This window comes from Coregonus clupeaformis, unplaced genomic scaffold (assembly GCF_020615455.1).
Source record: "Coregonus clupeaformis isolate EN_2021a unplaced genomic scaffold, ASM2061545v1 scaf2273, whole genome shotgun sequence".
Classification (NCBI taxonomy): Eukaryota; Metazoa; Chordata; class Actinopteri; order Salmoniformes; family Salmonidae; genus Coregonus; species Coregonus clupeaformis.
In genome coordinates this window covers 70001-83660 of record NW_025535727.1, presented here as the reverse complement: position 1 = coordinate 83660, position 13660 = coordinate 70001, and the positions used below count along the sequence as shown (strand labels likewise).

The 13660-nt window shown below is 42.4% G+C and overlaps 1 long non-coding RNA gene and 1 pseudogene across 1 annotated transcript; both read right to left on the bottom strand.

The window, feature by feature from the left end:
* Positions 1–6500: 6500 nt before the first annotated feature.
* Positions 6501–13660, bottom strand: part of LOC123488407 — a 32422-nt pseudogene continuing 25262 nt past the window's right edge.
* Positions 8615–9040, bottom strand: LOC123488406. Its single transcript, XR_006660054.1, has 3 exons — positions 8988–9040; positions 8780–8844; positions 8615–8637 (listed from the first exon to the last, which is right to left on the bottom strand). It is a non-coding gene; the product is annotated as an uncharacterized LOC123488406 (long non-coding RNA).

Genomic DNA, 13660 nt, shown 5'->3' with positions numbered 1-13660 from the left:
TTGTTATGACAAAACACACATCATGACAAGAGAGACACCACAACAACTACATAAAGAAGACCCAAGACAACAACAGCATGGTAGCACACATGACAACACGACATGACAACAACATGGTAGCAACACAACATGGTAGCAGCACAACATGGTAGCAGCATAACATGGTACAAACATGATTGGGCACAGACAACAGCACAAAGGGCAAGAAAGGTAGAGACAACAATATATCACGCGAAGCCACAACTGTCAGTAAGAGTGTCCTGTTGTGGTGTTTGTAGTTTCCAGAGATCGCCTCGTCTCTCACCAAGAGCTGTGTGCCCTGGTGTTTGGGGTTCAACACCTTCCTGGCGACCATTCTGAAGACCATCATCACCCTCATCGTCTCCCAGACAAGAAGGGCCTGGGACTAGACGTGCACTCCCAGGTAAATCACACTGATTACCACCACGCTCAGACAACTTCCTGCAAGCTAACGTCAACCGTCGGAAACACCATATGTTTTCTAATGAGTGCTGTTCCGTTCTCCAACCGTATGGAAACACCATATGTTTTCTAATGAGTGCTGTTCCATTCTCCAACCGTATGGAAACCCCATATGTTTTCTAATGAGTGCTGTTCCGTTCTCCAACCGTATGGAAACACCATATGTTTTTCTAATGAGTGCTGTTCCATTCTCCAACCGTATGAAACCCCATATGTTTCTGAGTGCTGTTCCATTCTCCAACTGTATGTAAACACCATATGTTTTCTAATGAGTGCTGTTCCGTTCTCCAACTGTATGGAAACACCATATGTTTTCTAATGAGTGCTGTTCCGTTCTCCAATAGTTCCTGATCTACTTCTTCTACTTTGCCTTGCTGAACGGTCATCTACCTGGGCTGTGCTGTCTGGGTCATCATTCGCCACTACAGGAACCAATCTGGCGGGAGGGAGGGGCCACAGACCAGTCCACGCCCACTGAGCTATGTTCCGTACCATCAAAACCCTGGAGACGGAACCTCTGTCCAATGGGAACAACGTCCAAGGCCTGAAAGGTATTTTAGGATTTTGTCAATGAGCCATCTACTTCCCCAGAGTCAGATTAACTTGTGGAAACCATTTTTATGTCTCTGCGTGCAGTTTGAAGAATTCTACTGTTCCTGTAGACTTCCAGTCATTGCGCTAGCTAATGCTAGTTGGCATTGGCTCACGAAACGACCTCTAACTTCCTTCATACTGGATGCAGGTACATAAAAATGCTATCCTGGAGTTCATCTGACTCTGGGGAATAGATTAAGGGCCTCATTGCCAAAATCCCAAACTGTCCCTTGAACATTGTGATGTCATCTTGACATCAACCCCTAAACCCCCTACACTGACATTGAGTAGAGTGGTCTAAGCGGTCTCGGAATCTCAAAGACAGATGAGACTTAGAGGTGAGTCGAGACCTCATGAGCATTTCCTTGGACGTGTTGTTGGAGTGTAGTTTACCAGCATTAATGAACAATCACTGTTCTCATCCTTTAGTGCCTTATCTGTTATATCCAACTGTCTTCAGTTCCCCAAAAAGGATGTTATTATGAAATACATAGTTTAAAGAATTACAGGCGGGGCCCACATACATTATTACAAGACAAAAAGCTCACTCGATCAAGCCTAATGGTCTTGTAAGTATGAAAGCAAAGCTTACTTTCATATATATATAGATAAAGAAGCTTGAAAGGGTAGTGGGAATGGGTAATGTCTTAGTGCAGGGTGGGAAGAATCTAAAATACATCACCTTATGTGTGGTACAAATCCCATTATTGTGGGGAGCACCTCTAATAGTGTGAATTAGGCTGTGTGAGAAGGTTTGCATTTTAAGCAACCTGCCTAAACATTGTTTGAAGTACAATAGACCATCATAGCTACTGTAGTAGGTCAATTTAAGGAATGTCCTTTTTCGCCTTCAGACCAATCCCTACTTCTTACTCAAAACAGTGTGATGTTTTTAATAGTCATAGGTTGGGCCTAGTTGCTCGGCCCAATGTTTTCAAGAGAGACTGTTGACATGGACTCTGTAGTGGCTGCTTTGCTCTTTTCTTATCCCAGACACATCCCAAAGGGTGTTATTCACTGGCGATTATGTTCACAGTTTTCCAAATACAGAGTAATCATATGTTTTCCCTGTTTATGTTGACGCACGTATGTCTTTGTAACACCTGACTGAAAAATAATAATCTCCAAGTAGAGGGGACCAATAGGAAATGATCTACTGAAACGGTCTAACTAATTCTACTGGACTACTACTTCTACTGATGGAACAATAGCAAATGATTCACTGTTTGCGATCATTAGGAATTCTAGACAATTGCTGCAATTGTATTGATAAGCAAATATTTTTTTCATCTGTGTACATATTGTTAGCTGTATAGAAGTCCTCCAGTGAGAGAGGGTTGCCCCAAAGGATCGTGATTACTATGTGATCAAAGTAGCATTGCTTTAGATTAAGCAGACACTTGAAAGGATGCATTTTTGGGCTGCTGAATCTTCCTGAATATATTTCTTTGAAAAGTGTGAAAAGATTTTCTAAATGAAGTGCTTTGTGTGTATGTTCACTACGCTCCCATTGTCTTAGGTTTAATCAGCTATTGGTTATGAACAAAGCAGATGCCAATTGTTTTAGGACCTTCAAACTAACCATATCAGTGCACTTACTTGCTGCCAGTGATTCATTCATTGCACCTTGTGTCCAGGGAAGTGTTTTAGCTACCATTTTGTGTATTGTCTTGCCTAGGGAGAGTGGGTAAGTTCAGCCATTGTTTTACATTCCGCATCACTCCGTCAATGGAAAATATAGTATTATTTCTATCAAAGATATCTACATATATTTCAGGGTGTTGTGTATGGGTGGCAGGTAGCTTAGTGGTTAAGAGCGTTGTGCCAGTAACCGAACGGTCGCTGGTTCTAATCCCGAGCCGACTAGGTGAAAAATCTTCGATGTGCCCTTGAGCAAGCACTTAACCCTAATTGCTCATAAGTCGCTCTGGATAAGAGCGTCTGCTAAATGACTAAAATGTAAAAATGTGTATCCCTGGAAATAATCAGAATTCATGTAAACATTACAGTTTTGAAAACATAGGTTGTCTGAAAAAAGTGGTCTCTTGCACAATTTACCCCGGTATGGAGTAAGTTGAGCCGCGGAATGGTAAGTTAGGCCATGCTGATGTATAGAACAATCTCAAAATTATCTACTTTGGTTTTGATACAAGCATCATGAAACCTCTAACACAATAAATTGTGATTTCTTCCTTCAGACTCCATGAAATGATGACCTCTTCCTAGAAATTTAATTTTTGTGTATGGTTTCCTAGAAACAAGGGGTGGCTCAATTTACCTATTTTGCTCAATTTACCCCACTCTCCCCCTATTTTATTATTTGTATGTTTTCATGCAGATTTGTCTTTTCATCCCAAGCAGTGCTAATAATACGTTCATTCATTTATCATTGTCATCTTTTCTAATAGGAAGCCCACATTAATGTGAATGTGTAAACTGGAGTATAGTTGTCTGGAACTACTGCAAATGAGTTAGAGGATTTAGCTATGAGCTGGCAGACCTTTATTCTGCATGTTATTTTCCAGAATGTTCTAATGAGCTATTTTGTGTTGTTTTAATGCAGGGGTTCCCAAACCTTTTTGCTTCGTGACCCACCCATTGATGAGTCTTTTGGTCTCGACCCACCATAAGGGTTGAGTGGTAAAAAAAAAAAAAAATATACACAGACCAAAGAATAAATACAAAATATGATCTTGGCAGCGGACAGAATATTTTGCAGTTTCAAAGCTAATCCCCTGCAATAGCACACATCTTGTCATGGAGCTGAAATAACTTTATTGCAATTTTAAAACCAATTTCCTACAATTCTATGCATTTTGACATGGAGCTGAGATTTTGTTTGTTTTTAAGCTAATTTACCACAACTACGCATTTTGACATGGCTGGTGTTCTTATGCTCAAACATAACATCAATGGGGGGCCTGATTGTATATCTTTTATTTTGTTGATTGTAAAATCTCAAACATTATAGGCTATTATTGAAAAATATATAGGTCCATTATTTTCTGCATCCCAACCCACAGTTTGGAAACCACTGTTTTAATGGAACAATTTATTTATCTGTGTGCGTAGGAGTGAAATTGGGTTTTCTTAAATGTTTGTCACTGAGAAATGAAATGCAAAATGTGAAAATCTTTTTAGGCCTATATGTTTATCCTTTGGAATCTGACAACTCTGGGAACTCATATCTGGTGTACCCTTTACATTCTAAATGTGTCTCCCAGTGGCGCAGTGGTCTAAGGCACTGCATCGCAGTGCTAGCTGTGCCACTAGAGATCCTGGTTCGAATCCAGGCTCTGTCGTAGCCGCCGTAACCGGGAGACCCATGGGGCGGCGACAATTGGCCCAGCTCGTCCAGGGTAGGAGGGAATGGCCGGCAGGGATGTAGCTCAGTTGGTAGAGCATGGCGTTTGCAACGCCAGGGTTGTGTGTTCGATCCCCACGGGGGGCCAGTATGAAGAAATGTAATGTATGCACTCACTAACTGTAAGTCGCTCTGGATAAGAGCGTCTGCTAAATGACTAAAAAATGTAAAAAATATATATATATATATACCATACCTAACGTCCCCATAAATGCAGATTACACTTGCACAATTTGTTATTTTACTTGCCTTGTTTAATTGAATTACAATGCATAGGGAAGTGGTTTGCTGAATTCCTGCCCCCTTGAAAACTAGAAATCATGTCAGAATATAGACTATTATACTAGTTGAGTGCTTATTAATTACATGTAGAGTGGATAAAAAGACGTGCGTGAACAATACAAGTGCTTAACTTGAGAACACGATGTACAATGGGTCGGAACACGAGATATGCAACTTGAACTTTGCACAATTCTCTTATTGATTTAAACGGTCATATCTCAAGGTAGGATTCGGCCTATAGTGACGAGGTTGTAGACAATGATTTTTACATGGTCTTTGGATCATAAACAAATACAAATGTATGAGATGAATTTCACCTAATAGTCGATATGCCGTGCAGTATACTAACCAACGACTTCAGTATAGGAAAAGATTTGTAACGTTAACTGTCAGAATTGTTAAATGTTTGTGTTATTGTCACACTGACTTCAATCAATGCCGAATATACCTTTGTGTGAATGACTGTGAACCTATTTTTGTTGATGTAAAAACACAGAAACTGATGTCAACAGTTTTATTTTTTATTTACAAATAAATCAGTTTTGAAAACATAGTGTAGCATTTGTGTGTTTGTTTGCAATAAACGTTGATGACAAGATAAATGGCGTGGCCTAAGGAGACTCCTCCCCAGGGTCATACACCGGTTCATTCAGTGAGTGCAATGCTTTTGTCTTTGGATTTGGGATAAAAAGCCTCTTGATTTCTATCAGAGTGCATCTTGTCAACTGTAACTACAGTCCATAGACACTTAAGAGCACTTTTGAGGATTTTCGAAATGCAAAAGGATGTGTTTTTGTTTTGCATACTAATTTAATTTTCTGATACACAATGTCATGGTTCTTACCTTATCTCTTCATAGATCTAAACAGGTCCATGGAGTCCTTTACTGAAAAAGTGGGCATGTTAAAACTACTTTGACTTTTTTTTAAATCACAAATTAAATACTCCTTTGTTATTATCAAAACATTTGAAATATCCTGTTCCCTTGGATGTCCGATAACAAAATAAAACAATCCAACATTTACTGACAATGTTATATATGATAGTGTTCAAAAACTGGTTACATGTACAGATTACAATGCAATTTTTTAAAAAGTGAATAAAAATTACAACATTGAATAATAGACAAACATACATTTCATGTACAATACTGCAACAATTAGCTTGTTGGAATCATAGAGAGTATAGAATTAGTGTCCTATTTAATCCATGGGTGTGGTTTAATTCTAGGACAAACTTAAAGGCTATAGACTTTCTACAATACAGGTATTATGCTTGAGGGTAAGACCACAACTGACAGGTAAAAAAACTAAACATAACCATTGTGATAAAGTCTGTCCTCTAACCCTCAATGAACATGGCTTTATGAAGAGATTTCTGAAGTGGACAGTTAAAGGAAAGTGGAATGTAACACAGAGGGAGGAATGAGTCCAAACTCAACCTGAAAACCACAGTGTTGAGGTGTTTACAGAACAGTGATTTAGACCTATGTGTCAAGGGGTTGGGGTGGCTGTTCAGCTGCGATCAGTGTATAAAGGGGGTTTCCATCTCTTAGCCTGGTTGTAGCTGTTCTTGATCCAACCCCATATTATGGACATGTGGTCTATTTGGCCGGCTGGACTGAGTGCTTAATGGAGAAGGGGGGAACGTAGCTGTTACAAACAGCACCATTGTGTGTGTGTGTGTGCGTACGGTTTGTTAGGCCTACCTCCTGGATTGGCTGATGTGTTTGTGTGTGTGTTTCATTTAGGCTTATCTCTTGATCTCTGGTTGAAGTGTGTGTGTGTGTTTGGTTGGTCACTCCTATCTCTTGAACTGTCCGATGTAGCTGTTCTCGATGCAGAGCACGGCGTAGGAGCTGTGGCAGCTGCTGGTGCTCTGTTGGGAGGAGCTGGCCCCCTGCTAGAGAGGAGGCCATGCCCGTCGCGCCCACTCCCCTATACGCCACGTCTCACATAGTTATCCACCTGGCGGTGCCCCCTGCTCGTCGAACCGTGCCACATCATCTTGTCTGGCCTAGGGGAGGAGAGGATTAATGGAGGGAAGAGATGAAGGGATTAATCATCATATTTTTGCTTCATTCACTTTCTCAGCTGTTAACTTTAAAACTACATATACTTATCAATGCCTTCTTATGGACGTTGATATTTTGTGTATTGTGAGTGATATGTAGAAGTGTAGTGGCAGGTAGCTTAGTGGTTAAGAGCGTTGTGCCAGTAACCGAAAGGTCGCTGGTTCTAATCCCCGAGCCGACTAGGTGAAAAATATGTCAGTGCCCTTCGAGCAAGGCACTTAACCTAATTGCTCATGTAAGTCGCTCTGGATAAGAGCGTCTGCTAAATGACTAAAATGTAAATGTAAAATGTAGTGGATCACCATGTGCCGTCTGTGAGATGTCTTTGCCATCGAAGGAGTAGATGGAGTACATTGTCCTTCACTCTGCCCTCTGAGTCACTGAAGATGGCCTCCCAATTGTCAAACAGACCTCGTCCTATAGAGGGGACAGACAGATGTTTAGGGCGGTTGCTGCCATTACTTAAATGATATGGAATGAACTGCGATTCTGATTGAGCTGAAAATGCATCTCAGTCTTAGCCCACAGTACTGTACCTTCAGGTTGACGATGGGCATGCTATCCCTGTCTGACTTGCGGGACGATGCTGTAAAGGTCCTGGAGCTTGGAGGAGGGAAAGCCCGGAAGGTTCCCTTCAGCCCTATGGCCCGAGCCTGGTTAAAGCACATGAAGTCTGCCCCTCTGATACCCCGCATGTTACCCCCCCTGGGGCGTTCAGGGCCATCAGGTGAATCTGCAGAAAGAAAGCAGAAGAAAAGTGTGCTTTTAAAAACATGCTTCCATCACATCCATGATCACAAGTATTTCAGTAAAGACATGTTTTCAGGTGAACATTTTTTATGACATATTTCAATACTGGCTACTCACGCTTGGGCCTGACGTGTGTTGGTGGGTGGGGGTCTCAGGGGGTCTGGGTCTGCGTTGTGGGGTTACAGGGTAACGGGTGTCTGAGTAAACCGGGTACTGTGGGACGGGGGCTGGCTGGGGCTGGGGCTGGACCGGCTGAACAGGGTCAGGGTTGTGCAGGCGGTCTGTATAACTGGGGTACCGTGGATCAGTGTGTGAGGGTATCTGGGGTCTGAGTTTGAGGGGTAGCGTGGATCCGCTGGGCTGGGTAGCGTGGATCCGGTTGGGCTGGGTAAGCGTGGATCCGGCTGGGCTGGTAGCGTGGATCGGCTGGGCTGGGTAGCGTGATCCGGTTGGGCTGGTAGCGTGGATCTGGCTGGGCTGGATAGCGTGGATCCGGGTGATCGGGTAACGTGTCGGGGTAAACAGGGTGTTGTTCCTCAGGCTGTGGCTGATGGAGGTCTAGCTGTCCCTGGGGGGTTGCTCTGTGGAGGTGCCACTGTCGGAGAAGTGGCCTGTGGCTGTGTTGGGGCTGGTAGTAGACCACTGGAGGAGGGTCGACAGCTGCCACCTCATTACCCCTGCAGATAGATACAGACAGAGAAATAATGTGAATGTGATTCACTCACTAATGTGATTAATAACTTCATTAAGCAATTCACTCACTGTCACAATAGTGTATTGTCAGCATTTCTCAAGTGCACATTTCCAAGGACTTACCTGGTCAGGGGGTAAAGCTATGTATGGTCCAAGCTGAAAGGTAAAGGTAGAACATCTAAGTTAATCATGTAAACATTAACAAAGGATGAAGGTATTGTGTTTTCTAAATATAGTGGCTTGCATTCATTACACTGGTAAACACCAGACCTGGATTTGCCGGAGAGCCATCTCGTACTCTGATGTAAAAAGTCTGTTTGGTCGACCAGATACACCAGCGTCCCCTCTGCCTGTCGTCTCGTGGCTGTCATCGTTCATATGACCTCAGCACCATCACCTGTTCAAACATAGATGACAAGGAGCTAAATGATGTCATATCTGGAAGTGGCGCGGAGACATATCATCATAGTGAGCCCTACATTCAGAAACAAGCCCTAACCAAGACCCTACACTAGGAACGGAGCAGTTAACAGACTCACCCCAGAGGAGTGTCCATCAGTCCCAGGTGGGCCAGGAGGACCCGGAGGTCCAGGGATGCTGATGGCTGAGATGTAAAAAGATCCCGTTCATTGAAGCTGTTAACCGTAGCACTACTGTACTTCATGTCACCAGAAAGTTTACTTTAACGTGTGTTTCTGCCTATGTACTGTATGTCATGAGTGTGTGTGTGAGAGAGTATCGTCTCACTCTGTGATGGCCTGTAGGCTCCAGGTGAGGAGGATGATCCTGGAGGTCCGGGGCCCGGTGGGCCCTGGGTTCCCTTGCCTGCCTTCGTACCCTCTTCCTGGGTGACTGGAGGCCCCCTGGGGCCCCTGAAGGACGAGATGGACTCTCCCTTTGGCCCCTGGAGATAGATAGATCAGATAGATTTGTTTTTTCCTTAAAAGGAATATGTCTTGCCCATTACGACTTGCCTTGAATTCCATTTCGCCTTCCCTTTAAACACGGCGCCGGAAAACGGGGAGAATGCAGTGAAATAAAATGGCTGTTGTTGTTGTTCAGTGGTTATTCTTACTGCAAGTCCTGGAGGTCCAGGTTGACCACCCTGTCCACCGTAACCTCCGCCATAATCTCCAGCTGGGTCGCCCTTCTCCCCCTTCACATCCCAGAGTCTCCTCTCTCTCTCCCTTCATCTCGTTCTACGGACACCCCGTGCTAATTTGACCTCACGTCAAACACATGCAGAAGCATGGCAGGTTGTGAGTGTGGAGCGCATTAGTAGTTATATCACTTACCTTGAAGGTGTAGATGTCAAAAGTTTGACGTGAGACCTACAATGGACACAATAGAACATGAGTTCAATCAGCTCAATCTCATGTGTTAGTACAACTAAGGCCAAAGGTAGTAAATAACTAGTTGTCCAGCTGCTATAGCTGTTTTGAATGTACCTGGTACCCCAGGTATTCCTGGTACTCCACGATCACCTTTCTCTCCTTTGGAGTCTGATGGGGAGGAAAAGGGCAACATGTAGCGAACACATGACATAGTTTTACATGTAACGTTTTATGTCATGGTGTGGAGACTGGCCAATGAGAATGAGTTGACTTACCAGGATAGAACCGGGTGAGACATCATCATACCTCTGAGTCTGAACAGAACCAAGGAGGAGAAAATATACACTACTGTACGTTGGAAAGAGACCATATCAATTTGTAAACACACATTAGTGGCTTTGTGGGTTTCTAACAACTAAACCAGCAGTAACCAAGCTGATTTACACTTACAACACCAAAGCCTGGGAAAGATACAATACTGGATCAGACATCTACTCACGTTGAACCTGTCCAGAGTACTGCTGGCCCAGGGGGGTCCGGGATGGGGGGTGGTCCTGGAGGACCCTAAAAACCACGGGATCAATCTGGGTTAACTGGGACCTAGCATTACAACCACACCAAAATGATGATCTACCAATACAACTGATTTTATGAACAATTACTTTTTGGACACTGCTGACCTCTGGGTTGTACCCCAACAGTCTTTCACTTATGATTCACTTCAATCACCAACCACTGTGGTGCCATCGCTTACTGTGTATCCATATCCTCCAGCTGAATCCCCCTTCTCTCCTTTGACACCATTCAACCCAGGACGGCCCTGTAACCAACACACTTGCTTAGTTCCAACAGCAACAGTACACTCATCAGTTTGTTAAGACTGTATGGAAAATAGGACACTTGGATTCTTTCTAAAGCGAGACTTCTTTGCCATTTAGCATATACTTTTATTCAAGCGACTTGCTCGTGTGCATACATTTTACATATGGGGGGTCCTGGGAATCGAACCCACTATCTTGGCATTACAAGCGCCGTACGCTACTCAACTGTGCTACAGAGGGTCCACCACTTGACAGCTGATAGCTGAACAGAGGTACTTACGGTCTACCTGGCATGCGATATCTCCTTTAAACCAGCTGGGACCATTGGGACCCATATAGAGACAGAGAACAATATAAATCTACCAGCTGGACCCTATAGAGACAGAGAACAATATACATCTACCAGCTGGACCCTATAGAGACAGAGAACAATATAAATCTACCAGCTGGACCCTATAAAGACAGAAACAATATAAATCTCTACCACTGGACTCTATAGAGACTAGAAAACAATATGTATAAATCTACCAGCTGGACCCTATAGAGACAGAAAACAATATACATCTACCAGCTTGACCCTACTAGAGACAGATAAACAATATAAATCTACCAGCTGGACCCTATAGAGACAGAGAACAATATAAATCTACCAGCTGGACCTCATCTATAGAGAGACAGAGAACAATGTACATCTTACCAGCTGGACCCTATAGAGACAGAGAACAATAATATATCTACTTAATAATAATAATACATAATAAAATTCCATTTAGCAGGACGTTTTCATCCAAAGCTGACTTACAGTCATGTCGTGCAGATACATTTTTTTTGTGTATGGGTGGTCCCGGGGATCGAACCCACTACCTTGGCGTTACCTGTGCTCTACCACTGAGCTCACAGAGGACCACCTACTTGCTGAAACATAGGACCTATACAGACAAATAAACAATATAAATATAACAGCTGGACCTATAGAGACAGAGAACAATAAAAATCTACCAGCTGACTCTATAGAGACAGAAAACAATATAAATCCACCAGCTGGACCCTATAAGAGACAGAAAACAATATAAATCTACCAGCTGGGACCATAGGACCCTATAGAGACAGAGAGAACAATATAAATCTACCAGCTGGACCATAAAGACAGAAACAATATAAATCTACAGCTGGACCTTATAGAGACAGATAACAATACTAAATCTTACCAGTGACCCTATGAGATCAGAACAATATAAATCTACCAGCTGGGACTCCTAGAGACAGAAAACAATATAAATCTACCAGCTGGACCCATAGAGAGAAAACAATATAAATCTACCAGCTGGACTCCTATAGAGACAGAGAACAATATAAAACCACCACAAGACCCCAGAGAACAGAAAACAACAAAAATCCACCAACTGACCCCAGAGACAGAGAACAATATAAATCTACCAGCTGGACCCTATAGAGACAGATAACAATATAAATCCACCAGCTGACCCTATAGAGAAAATAATATAAATCCACCAGCTGGACCCTATAGAGACAGAAATATAAATCTATCAGCTGACCATGGGGACTTATGAGACAGAGAACAATATGTTATCTACCAGCTGGACCTATAGAGATATAAAAACAATATAAATCTACCAGCTGGACCCTAGAGACAGAGAACAATAGCAAATCTACCAGCTGAATCTATAGCGACAGAGAACAATATAAATCTACCAGCTGGACCCTAAAGAGACAGAGAACTAATATACATCTACCAGCTGGACCCTATAGAGACAGAGAACAATATAAATCTACCAACTGGGACTCTATAGAGTCAGAACAATATACATCTACCAGCTGGACTCTATAGACAGAGAACAATATAAATCTACCAGCTGGACCCTATAGAGACAGAGAACAATATAAATCTACCAGCTGGACCCTATAGAGACAGATAACAATATAAATCACCAGCTGGACCTTATAGAGACAGAAACAATGTACATCTACCAGCTGGACCTATAGAGACAGAGAACAATATACATCTACTTGCTGGAACATGGGGACCCTATACAGACAAATAAACAATATAAATATAACAGCTGGACCCTATAGAGACAGAGAACAATATAAATCTACCAGCTGGACCACTATAGAGACAGAAAACAATATAAATCACCAGCTGGACCATAGACCTATAGAGACAGAGAAACAATATAAATCTCACCAGCTGGACTATAGAGACAGAGAACATTATAAATCTACCAGCTGGACCCTATAGAGACAGAAAACAATATAAATCTACCAGCTGGACCCTATAGAGACAGAGAAACAATATAAATCTACCAGCTGGACCTATAAAGACAGAAAACAATATAAATCCCAGCTGGACCCACTATAGAGACAGAAAACAATATAAATCTACCAGCTGGACCCTATCCGAGACAGAAAACAATATAAATCTACCAGCTGGACCTATAGAGACAGAGAACAATATAAATCCACCAGCTGGACCCTATAGAGACAGAAAACAATATACATCCACCAGCTGGACCCTATAGAGACAGATAACAATATAAATCCACCAGCTGGACCCTATAGAGACAGAAAACAATATAAATCCACCAGCTGAACCCTATAGAGACAGAAAACAATATAAATCTACCAGCTGGACCATAGGGACCATATAGAGACAGAGAACAATATACATCTACCAAGCTGGACCATAGAGACAGAAAACAATATAAATCTACCAGCTGGACCTATAGAGACAGAGAACAATATAAATCTACCAGCTGGACCCTATAGAGACAGAGAACAATATAAATCTACCAGCTGGACCCTAAAGAGACAGAGAACAATATAAATCTACCAGCTGGACCCTATAGAGACAGAGAGAGAACAATATAAATCTACCAGCTGGACCTATAGAGTCAGAACAATATAAATCTACCAGCTGGACCCTAGAGAGACAGAGAACAATATAAATATACCAGGCTGGAATAAGGGACCCTATAGAGACAGAGAACAATATAAATCTACCAGCTGGACCCTATAGAGACAGAGAACAATATAATCTACCAGCTGGACCCTATAGAGACAGAGAACAATATAAATCTACCAGCTGGACCTATAGAGACAGGAACAATATAAATCTACCAGCTGACTATAGAGACAGAGAACAATATAAATCTACCAGCTGACCTATAGACAGAGAACAATATAAAGTACATCCCACGGTTATCTTTGGCTAATCAGAAACAAAGCAGTATCAATGTTAAAGGAC